Below are 16,223 nucleotides of genomic sequence, written 5' to 3'. Positions count from 1 at the left end.
ACTTAGACATTCTATATAGTGGAAGAGTGGCACCTAATGCTCTATTTAGATACATCTAATTATATGCTTAAAGAAATAAGTAAGCATCTGCAAACTGTCTCTCATCAGGGAAGACAAGATTCATTTCAGGAGCTCATATGATTGGCAGGTTCCTTTCCCATCTGGCTGCATCACCATCAAGTTCCTGATCCATTGAACACCTTCTGTGACGTGCTGGAACTCTCTGTGGCAATGGTGGAGCAGGTGGACAGTCAGATATATGGAATGTCCAGGGCATCACAGAAAGGTCTCATGTTGCTTGGATCTTTGAAAATATACAGCTGTAATGGGTACCCCCAGGAGTACATCAGGCCATTTTCCCGGATGGCATCAAGTAGTGGTTTCAATACCATTCTTTTAGCAAGTGTCATTCAGGATAGATATGTGAGCAATTATATGCGTTTTCCATTGAAATCACCAGGACCCAACTCTTCTGCTTTCCTCACAATGGCATCTTTTACATTGAAAAAAAGTATGCGACAGATAATGTCCCTTGGACACTCAGGATCTGGGCCATGATTGCCTATTGTACGGTGCCCCTTTTAAATCTCCACTTCCTTATCAATAGAATCACCAAGGACATTATGAATAATGATCGCAGTGTTGGCATAATCACTTGTGCATTGATGCTTTCAGGTATACCCCTTATCCAGATATTATTGTGATTTTCTTGATCATCAACCAGATGGTTTATTTACTGGCTGTGAAGATCCAGTGTTAAGCCCCCGTCTCACATAGCGAGATCGCTGCTGTGTCATGGTTTTGGTGACGCAACAGCGACCTCACCAGCGATGTCGCTATGTGTGACACTTTGCAACGATCAGGCCCCTGCTGTGAGGTCGCTGATCGCTGCAAAGTGTCCTGGACCATTTTTTGGTCGTTGCTCTCCCGCTGGTCAGCACACATCGCTGTGTGTGACCAGCGGGAGCAGCGATCAGGCTGGTAACTATGGTAAACATCGGGTTACTAGGGGCACACGCGCACCTAGTAACCCGCTGTTTATCATGGTTATGAGTTTGCTAAAGTGAGCGGTAACCTCCCGCTCACTGTAGCAGAGTGGTAACCATGATAAACAACGGGTTACTAGGAGCGCGTGTGCCCCTAGTAACCCGATGTTTACCATAGTTACCAGCCTGCTCCTGCTTCAGCAGGCTCGTAACCAGGAGCAGGACATCGTGGAATGATGCCTGTTTGACAGCTCACCAGCGACCACATAGCGACGCAGCAACGATCCCTGACAGGTCGTATCGTTGTCGGGATCGTTGCAGCGTCGCTAAGTGTGACGGGGCCTTTAGTTTCTGAGCATTATGATGGCCTCTAACTTGGATGAGATTATCCTCTAATCTCTGTACCTTATCAGTAAGCTGTGACAGGATAGAAGTGAGGGGACGTATTTCAGTATTGTATGTGGTCTCCAGCCTCTGAATATATTGCTCCATGTCTTCTTTAGTCGGGATAAACGCAATCTGATATACAAATAAGTTATGTTGTTCCCCATATCAGAATAACCTGTGGCTGGGGGGTAAATGTCCCTGTGAAGCAAGCACTGCTCAGTATGTGGGCTTTGGTGAGAGTACAGGGAGATTTGTGGAGCTGTTTTCTTGTGAGGCCGACATTAAGAGAGAAGTTGGTGCAGGACTTACAGTCTGGAGCTGTCTGGCATCATGAGGGTTAAGACTGCTTCTTTTTCCACACTGAGGTGAGGCAGTAATAGCTCCGGAGCAGGAAGATAAGACGTTCCATAAGAAACGCTGCATACCAGACATGCTGACAGAGGTGGAGGACCTCAGATTAACCTCTGATCTCTTTTTTCTTTCCCATATCGAAAGTCATGTTTGAGGCTGTAAATTGCTTATAATTCCCCCAGGAACACGGTCTGAAGAGAGTGCTTTCAGTGTGTGCATTCTCTTGGTGCTGTGTCCAGGCCATGTCCTTCTTGTTGATGTACAATACGTCTGAAGGTGGCGTTGATTGGAAGCAGGATTGTGTGATGTAACAATCTTGTGTGATGTAACATCCTTACGGAAATGCGAGTTGTGACACCAATGGAACGGCGCCAGAACAGGAAGTGCGTATGAGTGTTTTTATTTTAAAAAGGCCAAACATGAGGAATGAGAAGGAGTTGTCCTAGTAGTGGACAACCCCTTTATGAAGATATAATTTTTGGTTAAAAATGAAAAAGTATTCTCCCCTGTTTCTCTTAAGTTTGTTAAGGGTTGATTTCCGTGTAAAACATTTCCTGCATTAAGAACATGAAAATGGCTTCTCGTCTGTGTGAGTTCTCTGGTGACTAAGAAGTGATGATTTCTTCACAAAACATTTCCCACATTCTGAACAGGAAAAAGGCTTCTCCCCTGTGTGAGTTCTCTTGTGCTTAACCAAATCTGATTTCTGGCTAAAACATTTCCCACATTCTGAACAAGAAAAAGGCTTTTCCCCTGTGTGAGTTCTCTTGTGCTTAACCAAACCTGATTTATGGATAAAACATTTCCCACATTCTGAACAGGAAAAAGGCTTCTCCCCTGTGTGATTTCTCTGGTGTATAACCAAATCTGATTTCTGGATAAAACATTTCCCACATTCTGAACAGCAAAAAGGCTTTTCCCCTGTGTGATTTCTCTGGTGTATAACCAAACCTGATTTCTGGCTAAAACATTTTCCACATTCTGAACAGGAAAAAGGCTTCTCCCCTCTGTGAATTCTCTTGTGTGTAACAAAACCTGATTTCCAGCTAAAATATTTTCCACATTCTGAACAGAAAAAAAGGCTTCTCCCCTGTGTGAATTCTCTTGTGCTCAACCAAATCTTTTTTCCGGCTAAAACATTTTCTACATTCTGAACAGGAAAAAGGCTTCTCCCCTGTGTGAATTCTCTGGTGCTTAACCAAATCTGATTTGCAGCTAAAACATTTTCCACATTCTGAACAGGAAAAAGGCTTCTCCCCTGTGTGAGTTTTCTTGTGTTCAACCAAATGTGATTTGTAGCTAAAACATTTCCCACATTCTGAGCATGAAAAAGGCTTCTCCCCTGTGTGAGTTCTCTGATGTCTGATTAAACTTGATTTCTCTGTAAAACATTTTCCACTTTCTGAACAAGAAAATGGCTTCTCCTCTATGTGACTTCTCTGGTGATTAACAAGATGTGCTTTCTGGTTAAAAAATTTCCCACACTTGAAACAAAAAAATCTATTCTCTGCTGTGTGAATGCTTTGATGTTTAAGAAAAGACTTTTCGAGGGAAAAACTATTTCCATATTCTGAACATGAAAATGGCTTCTTTGCTTTAGGAGCAATTTGTTTTTTAATGCTGATTTTGTGACTTTGATTTTCCTTAGTAGTCGGCAATGAATCAGAAGACAGGACCTGTTTCATAGGATCAGATGACAGATCTTTGCAGTGAAGGGATGATGGTATATCTGGAGTAATGGCATTCACTTCAATTGTATCTTGTGTGATCTCAAGATCATCTGATTTAAAAATTGAAGATGTCAGCTGTCCCTCTGATCTCCTGGTACAGTCATCTGCCAAGAATAAAACCAATTATTATTTATGAATAACATATCCTTAAAATTTATATTGTTGAATATTTCTACTTAAAGTCTCCATAAAAATGTACTTTATGTAAAAGTATCATTATTTACCAAGAAAACATCACAGAAAAAAATCAGCCTTACCAACACCAAATCAGATAAATGCATTAGCATTTTAGTGTTGGTTGGGTGTACTGGGGTGTCTGTCCATGTGGGGTGCACTTATATAGTGCTGGGCAGCCCTCCTGATCTAATAGTATGGGCATCATCACTATCCTAAGCCAGACACTGTGCATCACACCTACCTGTGTGACTGGCGTCCTATGCAAGCTTCTTCTGTGTGCATCTTTAATACTAGGCAACCACACCCTCCATGAATTTGGTAGGTCTGGGAGTGGTTGCTCCATCAGTATTTTGCACCTGCGCTGCCCCCACCTTTATCGTGGGGGTCTGCGGCATCCTGCTAGTGCATCTGTTATATGATTTGGTGCTGGTAAGGCTGTATGTTTTTCTGTGATTTTTTTTAAATTTTGCCCTATGTTAGCCGTCATTATTCACCAAGACAATGACAGTTCACAGTCTAATAGAAAACCTCATAGGATGAACCAGTAGAGCGTGGTGTTCAACTGTTTGTTCATTCTGCCTCCCAAATATGGAATAAAAAGCCATCAAACAATGTTATGTAGGGGAAAATAATATCAATAAAAACTTCTACTCATCTCACAAAAAACAAGTCCCCACTCAGGTCCATCATCAGTCAATGGAAAATCAGAAGTTTCCACATTATTAGTGGCTCAAAGGCTTTTGAAAAACAACATGGCTTCCATAAACCAATCCAGCAATATCCACTCTCCCAAAGTCAGATCTCCCCCTCGCTTCTGAGCCTTGCAGTGCGCCCAAAACACATTTAGCATCCATGTATATGACATTACTATAGTGAGAAGAACCCACTTAATTGATGTTGTGTGTCTCCTGGAGCACAATCTGGACACTATGTGTTGGGTACTGAAATTATAAATTTGTAATTTTCACTCTCCAACATCCACTGTGTGCTAATTTCCGGAAAGTGCCTGTCGAATCAAAATAGTCACTACTCCTATAGATTATTTCACTGAGGGTTATAATGTCCAAAATGGATTCACTTTATGGGGATTTCTACTGCTCTGGTTTTCTGCAATTTGGTCACATTAGGGCTTCTGTAAATGGTGGGTCCCATCTCCTCTGGGATCTGCTCATGCGCCGTCTGCTTCTGTCACCAGGAGCCGCCTTACTCATCCTGCAGGCGGCGCTGGTGATGGAGGAGACATCAGAACCAGAAGCTCTGGGCGGCGCAGGCTCTGTCCAGCCACTAAGATTAGGGAGCCTGGGACCATTAGTACCATCCAGTCTGGCAGTATGGGTGTGTGTGCTGTCCAGCTGGAGTAATCTGCTCCCTGCTTCAGCCATTTGGAAAGCACCACACCCTACTAAAGCTGGAAGCAAATTGCAGGAAGCTGCCAGATACAGCCTTGTTCTCCTCTGGTTCAGTCCTCTGTGCTCAGCTCCCGACTTGTGTATTTGTTTCTGTTGTGACCTCGGCCCGTGCACTGACTACTTTTGTGGGATTTTGTATTTTCTCTGACCTCCATGTTCTGACCCGGCTATCTGACTATTCTTCTTGCCATCTCACACCACAGAACATTAGGTTACACTGTGGCCCAAGCTTAGGGGGTCTCTGTCTAAGTCCAGATCCATGTAGAGGGATTAAAGGATGATGAGCAAGGCAAACCCTGGGATCTGGAAAATGGAGTAGATAGTGCCAAGCCTGTTTGTGGTGGCCATCTTTTGAGCTGCCAGGTGACAATGAACAGTGTCCCCAATACATTGTGTCTGCAAACTATTCCAGCAAGATCTGCATTCAAATAGCTAAATGTCGCTCCTTCCCTTCTTAACCTGCCATGTGCCAGACAGTAGTGTACAACCGTATATGGGGTATTGTCAGATTCAAGAGAAGTTGGAATATTATTTGTAAGGTCCATTTGTTTCCTATTATCCTTTGTGAAGAATTCCAAAGTTATCACCATATAAAGTGACACATGTCAGATTTGAAAAATGGGCCCAGATAGGAACACAAAACTGGCTGCAGGAAGGGGTTAAATCAGAGTATTTTGGTCACTAACTAGTATAGTCAAAACTGTGAGTATAGACAATAACATCTACTGAAATGATCAAACTCAACAGTCTCCATCAGTAAGTAGTGAGTAACTAGTGGTGAAACCTCTCTGGGGTAATTGGAGTATGGGGCTCGGTGGCTCTTGGGAATCTAAACTATCGTAAGGGACAATATTTTCTATTAGATGAGTTTCAAGAAGAAATATTAGACGTTCAAAGAGAACTTTTTATAATACTGCAGAGCTGAGACGTCTTAAATTTAGCTTAAAGCTATATCATGTCACAAGTGTAATGTTTTTTTTTTGTTTAGTTTATCACAATCTGGTTTGAAGTTAGTCGGTTTTAAAAGAAATTGAAAAGTCAGGATAAAGGGAAACTCTGTTGTTATTGTACAGAAATTCACACTTGCCCTCACTGCACATTTAATGTTGTAGATCATAAATGTGAAGTTTGGCCAGAAAGACTGGACCTGGTCTTGTAGGGACCATATGAGCACATTCAGCAGCTCAGAAGGGAGGGAAGGCAGATTCATCCAATAAGATATCAGGGGTCTAGGAAGCCAACAGCATCATTGCCCTCCGCTTTCTCTTACAGATCCATCATAATATTTTTCTTCAAGTGATTTTCTGGCTTTGTGGTTTACAGATCTGGGCAGGTAACGTCTCCTAATCACAGTGAGTAGGTGGATCCTCCAGGTTGTAAGTTCTATGGAAAAGGGTTTCAATGCCCAAAATCATTTGAACAGTTTTGGGTGGAAGAGAATGTTGTGGTCTAGAGGCAAAATGGTGATCACATGATTGTGATACGGCCGGACTACACCACCGATAAAGCAGCCACAGCCGGTGACTGAGAAGAATATGTGACTTCTCAGCATTTAGTGGTTACTACTCACCTGGGTAGTCATATGTAGGAATCTCCTCTTTACACCACTCATCACCCCTCACATATGTCTCTGTAGTATTAATATGGGTCAGATCTTCACCCTGAAACAAATATTGTAAAAGTCACAAACAGATGAGAAGTCACATCTATGATCAACTCTAATCCTGACATCTCCACCGTTGTCATTACACAAATAGAAAACACATAATACTGGTGGATAAAACTAGGTTGAACACAAGACCCTCACAGCCGTCTACACATCATAGGGGAGATCTCATGACACCTTCTCTCCATCTACCTGATGATCCTGAGGAACATTGGGATCTTCTTGTTTACAGTCATGTGGAAGAAAAGGATGGGGACATCTGTCTGGTGTTGTCCTCTTACTGGATAGATCTGGAAGAAACACATACAGGGACTGAATTTATTCTTTACATACAGATAATTATAGGCCGTGTGTATTTAGTCCTGTCTATTACCTGGTGATGTGAGGGGCTGGGGAACCTCCATCATGACGACCTTGTACAGATCTTTGTGTCCTTCTAAATACTCCCACTCCTCCATGGAGAAATAGACAGCGACATCCTGACACCTTATAGGAACCTGACACATACAATCATACCGTCATTCACCGATCCCTTCATAGTGTTACTGTATAATGTCCCAGCATTCCCAGCAGTGTCACCTCTCCAGTCAGCAGCTCAATCATTTTGTAGGTGAGTTCTAGGATCTTCTGGTCATTGATGTCATCATGTATGAAGGGGTGAGATGGAAGCCCTGTGATTGGGCTCAGGGGTCTTTCCCATCCCTCAGACACATGGACCTGACAGCGCTCACTAGTGGTCTTCTTCACTAATATGTAATCCTGGTTATGGAAAGACATATAAATAAATCTCACTCCAGACATTTCCAGAGTCCTCACCTCTCCAGTTCTGTCCATCTGTTATTCCCATAGATAAGAATGATGTAATGTGACGTCATCAGAATCTCTCACCTCTCCAGTAAGCCGGAAGAGGATCTCTAGGGTGAGGTGTAATATCCTCTCCGCCATCTTGTCTCTGTCCATATTCATCTTTGATGGGTCCATAAGGAAAATTATCTTAAATAGAAAATCTTCACTGAGAGGATCTGATATTGTAGGGACCTGAATGAGAAGATGATGAGCCGATGTAACATCATAAAAATCCTGTGTAATAATACAATTACTGGAGATAATAAGGGGAAACATATGAGGAGATATATTATTTTACAGTATTTAGTTTTCTGCTTTACATCTAGTAATAAAACCTTTATATTTTAGGCCACAGACAACAAGCAGTTTCTTCCTTGGAGTCTGTAGCTGAATACGTTTCTCAAAGACTCATCTTCCATAAAGCTAAATTCTCGTCTCATTTACCGACACTGCAATCGGCATTAGCAATACTGCAGGAGATATTAATTACACATAATATGAGAAATAACTACTTCATGATGAGGATGACATCTTCATCTTCTACTACGGCTCTAGAAACATATTTAGCCAGATTTCTTCACTAACTACATCTCCTCCGGTCGTCTATATGAATGTTTCCCGTCTTCCCCGGACTGTAATCTTCTATCACGTTAGATCTCATGTCTGATTCACACACAGAAGTTTGAGGCTTTGATACATGGTAAGGTTTTTAATATTAAACAGAGTATGACTATCCCGAATGGGTTCATCTTGCCATGATGGGATAGCTTTCATGCTATTTTTGATCAAAAACAGTGTTGCTAAGAACCCTATTTTATTTAAATGCACTTTTGCTTTTTATTTATTTATTTACAGCAGGGTTTATGATCATTTTTCTTCTTATAGTTTTTTTCTGATTTATGGCCATAGTAAACATGCATTTATGTGCTGAATGGATACCAACTTAAACCAAGCTCAAATTCTGCGTTTTTTCACGCGCACCATAGTGGCCCTGTGGGCTGCTGCTATGGATGATACACCCCTAACTATCCAACTATCATATGGTAAAAATCTCATAGGTCCTGGATTTATTAGTATCTGCAACAAGAATGGGACTAAGTGAGTATTTATTAAAGGAAATCCACTCCACGGACTACCCCACGGCCAGCAAGCATCAGAATCTTCACTGAATAAAAAGCCATTTCTCAGCAAACAGACCTCTAATATGAGGCCTACAGGTATGTATAGATTCACATTTCTATCACCTGTATACCAATATTAGAGGTCAGATAAGTCCCAGGGGGTGACCGATTCCCTTTCATCAGCCGTGGGGTAATCATAAAACCAGATATGTATCAAAGTATTGTAAGGTGGTTAATGGTTACGTAGTCGATGGGAGGTATGTGTCACAGAGATGGCTGGTGTCTCTGATGTAACCCGGAGTGCTTCTCTAGGGCAGATAAGCACCTGGGAGCCGGGTTACGGGTAGCTAGGAGAGAATGGGCGGGTCCAGCTACCTACATACCTCACCTCTGGGTGTGGTTAACAGCCTATAAAATGGAGGCTGTTGTTTGGCACATGGTCTGTGTGTTTGGAGGGAGAAGGCCTCCTGTGTATGATTGTCTTCAGACCAAGCCAGGACACTGGACGCTACCCCAGCTTGTGTGCCACACAGGCCTGACTGAGCAGAGACCTGCTAAAGACATTTACTTTGTTTGCCTGATCTAAAGGCTATTTGCTTTTCTGTTTGGCTTCTGGGTTTATGAAGCAATAAACCCACATGAACTTTTAAAGGAACATGCCTCCTGTTTTCCTCCCGTCGCACCCAAGTGAGTAAAACCTCCACAATTGGCGTTAGACTTGTGGGCAGCGTTACAAGCAGAGATGTGTGACTGCTACAGCATGGACTGTATGTCCTGGGTGAAGTCTGTCGCAAGCTAGCAAGCATCACCAGACAAAATGGAGGACCTGCTGAAACACCTGGTCCAGTCACAGAAGCATCAACAGGAGACCAACAGGCTGTTGTTACAGCAGATCCAGCAGCACTAGCAGGAACAATGGCAGCAGATGCAGCTTCTGGCAACCACTATCCAGGGCAGGATGAGCGCTCCAACCCCAGGTCCGACTGATGACTCCCATGTCCGGAAGGTGATATGAAGGGGTTTGCATAAAATGACCCCGGGAGATGACGTCGAGGCCTTCCTGACGGTGTTTAGAAAGATCGCAGAGAGGGAGAAATTTCCGCAAGAGCAGTGGGCAGAGGTACTGGTGCCATACTTGACGGGAGAGCCCCAGAAGTACACCTAGTAGGCGTACTATGATTTAGCTTTGCAGGACGCCCTATTTAGCTTTGCATAGTACGCCCAAAAGGCGTACTATGATTTAGCTTTGCAGGACGCCAAAGAGTATGGCAAGCTAAAGACTGAGATTGTTGTGCGTTTGGCGATAACAGTGACTATCAGGGCACAGCAGGTTCGTACCACCTCGCTCCCAAATGTTTGACCTGTTGCACCTGGTCCAGAAGTGGCTGCAGCCGGAGTCCTCAATGCCTGCGCAGATGGTAGAGTGGATGGTGATGGACCGGTTTGTGCACTCCCTGCCGAGGCCCATACAGCCTTGGGTTGCCCAGGGTGATCCCCAGAATGCGGATGAACTGGCGGACTGGTCGAGAGATACCAGGGGGTTGAAGGTTCCTTGGGAAGGCTGCCCTCTCCATACTGTGTGTCCCAACAGGGGGTGGAGGCCCAAAAGGTGGTGGGACTTCCAAGGCCCAAAGGGACGAGGGAGGTGGTGCCCAAGGTCCATACGGGTGATGTTGTTTGCTGGAGGTGCCACGGCCCAGGGCATATAGCCGCCTGTTGTCCCCTGACCCTTGAGCCGATGGACTGCAGTATAGGACATCGTTGTTCATATTATTCAGCCTGCAGCGTGAACTGTCCACCCAGTGAGGGGCCACAAGCATGTCCCGTGAAGGTGAACGGACGGGAGGTAACGGCACTACTAGACTCGGGGAGTCTGGTGACCCTTATGAGGGCCACCGTTCCTCTACAAATGATCCCTGGGAAAAAAGTCGTCGTTCGGTGCATTCATGGTGATGCTAAGGACAACCCATGGCCAGAGTGGACCTTGAAATGCCCACGGTACTGAGTCCCACAAAGTCGGCATCATTCTGGACTTGTTGCACCCTATTCAACTACCCCGATATAGACTGGGAAACCGAAAGCTGTAGATCTCAGAAAGGAAACAGGTTTCTGTCAATTATCAAAGACAATTATTTGTCACAACTTGTGCCGGAACCAACTAGAGGGACGGCCCTTTTAGACTTAATATTAACTAACAGGCCAGACAGAATAACTGAGGTGCAGGTTGGGGGGCACCTGGGAAATAGTGACCACAACATTATACAATTCCACATGTGCTTCAGTAGGGTGCCCAGCAAGGGAGTCACAAAAACACTGAACTTCAGGAGGGCAAAGTTTGATCAGCTAAGAGATGCCCTTCACCTTATAGACTGAGATAGTATCTTCAGTAATAGGAGCACGGAGAGAAAATGGGAAATTTTCAAAACAGTCCTACATAGTCACTGTAGAAGGTACATACCTTATGGGAATAAAAGGGCTAGGAATAGGAGGAAGCCAATGTGGCTAAATAAGGAAGTCAAGAGGGCAATGAAAAACAAAAAAAGGGCTTTCGGTAAACTTAAACAAGAAGGCAGCGAGGAAGCGCTAATAACTTATAGGGAAAAAAACAAAATCTGTAAGAAACAAATAAGAATAGCAAAAGAGGAGACAGAGAGACTAATTGCCAAAGAAAGTAAAACGAATCCCAAACTGTTCTTTAACTATATAAACAGTAAAAGGATTAAAACTGATGGAGTTGGCCCATTGAAAAATAACCTGGGTAAAATCATAGAGGGCGATGAGGGTAAAGCAAACCTACTCAATAGCTTCTTCTCCACTGTTTTCACAAAAGAAAACAATTTATCGGAGGAAATGCAAAGTGATAAAGTAAACCCTCCGCTAAATATCACCCACCTAACCCAGGAGGAAGTTCAGAAACGCCTAAATAATATCAAAATAGACAAGTCACCAGGCCCAGATGGCATACACCCCCGGGTACTAAAAGAATTAAGTAATGTGATAGACAGACCGCTGTATCTTATATTCAAGCACTCTTTATGGACAGGGACTGTCCCACTAGACTGGCGCCAAGCAAATGTGGTACCAATATTCAAAAAGGGGTCTAAAAGTGACCCTGGGAACTATAGACCAGTCAGCTTAACGTCTGTTGTGGGTAAATTGTTTGAAGGATTTCTTAGAGATGCTATTGTAGAATATCTTAATGATAATAACTGTCTAACTCCATATCAACATGGATTCATGAGAGATCGCTCCTGCCAAACAAACCTGATTGCCTTCTACGAGGAGGTGAGCTCACAGCTGGACCGGGGAGAGTCAGTGGATGTTGTATACCTTGACTTCTCCAAAGCGTTTGATACCGTGCCACACAAAAGATTGGTATATAAAATGAGAATGCTTGGTCTGGGGGATAATGTGTGCAAGTGGGTAAATAGCTGGCTGAGTGATAGAAAGCAGAGGGTGGTTATCAATGGAGTAAGCTCAGGGTGTGTCAGGGTTACTAGCGGGGTGCCTCAAGGGTCTGTCTTGGGCCCTATATTATTTAATATATTTATTAATGATCTAGTGGAAGGGTTGCATAGTAAAATAGCAATATTTGCAGATGATACTAAACTTTGTAAAGTAGTTAATACAGATGAGGATAGGGCACAGCTACAGGAGGATTTAGATAAATTGGGGAGTTGGGCCAAAAAATGGCAAATGGGGTTCAATGCCGATAAATGTAAGGTCATGCACATGGGAAAGAAAAACAGCAGTCACCCATACATATTAAATGGGAAACCGTTGGGGAAATCTGACATGGAGAAGGACCTGGGCGTCTTGGTTAATAGCAAATTAAATTGGAGTGCCCAGTGTCAGGCAGCAGCTGCGAAGGCAAATAGAGTCATGGCATGCATCAGAAGAGGAATAGGGGCATATGATGAGAACATTGTTCTTCCTCTGTATAAAGCGCTGGTAAGGCCGCACTTAGAATATTGTGCACAGTTCTGGGCTCCGGTGCTCAGGAAAGACATATTGGAGCTAGAGAGGGTACAAAGGAGGGCGACTAAGGTAATAAAGGGAATGGAGGGACTAGAATACCCAGAGAGGTTGTCAAAATTAGGCCTATTTACGTTGGAAAAGAGAAGGCTTAGGGGAGACCTCATAAACATGTATAAATACATCAGGGGGCAGTACAGAGATCTCTCCCATGACCTGTTTATACCAAGGATGGTGACTAAGACGAGGGGGCACACTATGCGTCTGGAGGAAAGGAGGTTCCTGCACCAGCATAGAAGGGGATTCTTTACGGTCAGAGCCGTGAGACTCTGGAACTCTCTGGGAGAGGAAGTGGTGATGTCCAACTCACTTAATGAGTTCAAGAGAGGCCTGGACGCCTTTCTTGAGAACAATAAAATTACATCTTATGCTTAGTGATAGTTAATTAATCCAGATTGGTGTCGGGAAGTGAATTTTTTCCTCAATGATGTCAATTGGCCTATACCGCATGTTTTTTTTTTTTGTTTTGTTTTTGTTTTTTTTGCGTTCCCCTGGATCAACGCTGCGGAATAGCTGCAGTGCACAAGAAATAGGCTGAACTGGATGGACGCTTGTCTTTTTTCGGCCTTATAAACTATGTAACTATGTAACTATGTAACTATTATTATAGGCTGGGACTTTTGTTTGTTTTGGGATCTGTTGGGGAAGGGTTCTGGGTTCGCTGGCTCAGATAAGAAAACAGTTAACCCTAATGAGGCATCACCACACCCAGAGTCAGACAGGTTTCCCTTTTGTGTCCTTGTGGGGGATGAGGAGGTAGTGCCCCCTGTGTCTGCCATTCCGGAGTTAGGGGTGACCAGCGAGAATTTTGGGTCTGCCCAACATAGGGACCTAACTCTGAAGGAAGCCTTTACTAATGTCACTGTTATAAATGGGGTTGCACAGGAGCCGAGGCTAACACAAGGTTTCCCAATTTTATTATGAGTGGGGAGTTGTTGTACTGGGTCAAGAAAGTGAGGGAGGAGTGTGTGGAGCAGTTAATAGTGCCAGGCCCCTTTACAAGGAAGGTGTTGGACATGGCCCATTCACATGTCCTGGGGGGACATCTGGGAGTGGAAAAAACACAGGAACAGATCATGCAAAGGTTCTATTGGCCTGGTTGTCACGGGGAAATATTTAAGTATTGCAGGTCTTGCCCTACATGCTAGTTAACCACCCCCACCTCTCACTTTCGAAGTCCCCTTGTGCCATTGCCCATTATTGAAGTGCCGTTCGAAAGAATTGCTATGGACTTGGTCGGTCTCCTGGTTGAATCAGCTCGTGGGCATCAATATATATTGGTTATCCTGGACTATGCCACACGCTATCCTGAAGCTTTCCACTGAGAAACTCCTCCGCAAAATGTATAGCCTGTGAGTTGGTCCACGTTTTTTCCCCGAACAGGCTTACCAAAGGGAGATACTCACCGATCAGGGAATTCCCTCTATGAGTAAGGTGATGATGGAGTTATGCAAAGCCCTTCAAATCTCCCAACTGAGGACTTCAGTATACCATCCTCAGACAGATGGCCTAGTCGAAAGGTTTAACAAGAATCTGAAGAGTATGCTGAGGAAGGCCATAGAGAGGGATGGTAATGACTGGGATTGTCTCCTACCATATCTGTTGTTCTCTAACCGAGAGGTTTCACAGGCCTCTACGGGGTTCTCGCCATTCGAACTCCTGTATGGCTGACATTCGCGGAGTCTCCTGGATGTCACAAAGGAAACCTTGGAAGCCAAGGTCACCTCCCACAAGAGCGTCATCGAGAACGTTGCTCTGATGCAGGAGAGGATTGCGAAGGTGATGCCCATTGTAAAAGAACATCTCCTCCAGGCACAAGAAGCTCATGCCAGAGTCTACAACCAGTTAGCCAGAGTGAGGCAATTCAATCCGGGAGACCGAGTCCTCGTGCTAATTCCTACGATGGAAAGTAAGTTCTTGGCCAAGTGGCAAGGGCCGCATGAGGTGGTGGAAAAAGTGGGTGAAGTGAACTACAAGGTTCATCAACCGGGACGACGTAAGGTGCACCAGATATCAAGCTGTGGCAAGACAGAGAGGCTGTGGAAGCTCCATGCTTGCTGGGCAAGCCAGAAGGTGATGTTGGAAGAGTCGCAATAGTGGAAACGCTAACAAAGGCCCAGAAACAGCAGTGTTGGGAGTTGATGCAGAAGAAACGGGATCTGTTCTCGCAATTGCCGGGATGCACAAGTATCATAGAACACGAGGTTCTGACGGAGGTTCATGTGCGGGTAAACTTGAAGCCCTATCAAATACCTGAGGCCCAAAGAGAGTTGATCTCCAAAGAGGTGGCTTGTATGCTGAAGCTCGGTGTCACTGAAGAATCCAAAGGCGGTTGGTCGAGCCCGATCGTCTTGGTCCAAAATCCCGATGGTGAGTGGAGATTCTGAAACGACTATCGGAAGTTGAATGAGGTCTTCAAATTTGACACATATCCCATGCCATGCGTCGATCAGCTGATCAATAGGCTTGGGCCAGCAAGGCACATAACCACCTTGGATCTGACGAAGGGATATTGGCAGATCCCCATGGCACAGGTAGACAAAGAAAATTGCATTTTCTACACTTGACGAATGCTTCCAGTATGTCCGGATGCTGTTTGGACTGCAGGGGGCCCCTGCAACCTTCCAGAGAGCCATGGATCGCATCCTTGCATCCCATAAGAAATATGGCGCAACATACCTGGACAATATTATTATCTTCAGTCCAGACTGGTAGAGTCATCTGGAAAAAATCCAGGCTGTGTTTGATGCTCTGAGGAAGGTGGGGTTTTCAATAAACCAGAAGAAATGTAGCATGGGGAAAGAAGAAGCCAAGTACCTAGGATATGTAGTGGGTAGAGACGAGAAAAAAAAAAAAAATTACTAAAGTAGAAGCAATCCAAAATTGGCATAGACAGCTGTCGAAAAAGCAAGTCAGAGCCTTCCTGGGAATCGTGGGATACTACAGGAAATTCATCCCAAACTTCACCATGATGGCCGCATCCCTGACTGACCTCCTTAAAGGGACAAAACCAGCCATGGCCAAGTGGACGGCAGAGGCGGAGACGGCCTTTCAAGAGATGAAACTGGCTCTGTGTAATCAACCGGTCCTGGTTGCCACGGACTTCAAGAAAGAGTTTATACTCCAGAAAGATGCCTCAGATGTCGGTTTAGGAGCAGTCCTTTCCCAGGAGATAAACGGGGAGGAGCACCTTGTCCTCTACCTGAGTAGAAAGCTGTCATCCTGTGAGAAAAATTATTAGGTCATAGAGAAGGAATGCTGTGGGCTATAAAGTGGGCGGTGGACACTTTACGGTACTATCTGTTAGGTTGAAAATTTAGATAGTATCCGACTATGCCCCACTGGAATGGATGAGGGGTCACCCTCTTGTTTTTAGCCCTACAGGACTTCTACTTCCATGTAGAACATAGAGCATGGAAGCTACATGGTAATGTCCATGCCCTCTCGAGAATCCCCTGTCTGGTAGTAGAAGGTGCCAAGTCCCACAACTTTAGGCAGAGGGGGGAGATATGTAA

The 16,223-nt window shown here is 44.3% G+C and overlaps 1 pseudogene; it reads right to left on the bottom strand.

Annotated features, from left to right (window-relative positions):
* Nucleotides 1-1,843: 1,843 nt before the first annotated feature.
* Nucleotides 1,844-16,223, bottom strand: part of LOC141201567 (uncharacterized) — an 89,980-nt pseudogene continuing 75,600 nt past the window's right edge.

The sequence above is a fragment of the Phyllobates terribilis genome, unplaced genomic scaffold (genome assembly GCF_046119375.1).
Source record: "Phyllobates terribilis strain yellow unplaced genomic scaffold, ASM4611937v1 Scaffold_119__1_contigs__length_5224398, whole genome shotgun sequence".
Classification (NCBI taxonomy): domain Eukaryota; kingdom Metazoa; phylum Chordata; class Amphibia; order Anura; family Dendrobatidae; genus Phyllobates; species Phyllobates terribilis.
Note: the sequence above shows the minus strand (reverse complement) of the source record. Positions and strands in the feature narration are given on the sequence as shown.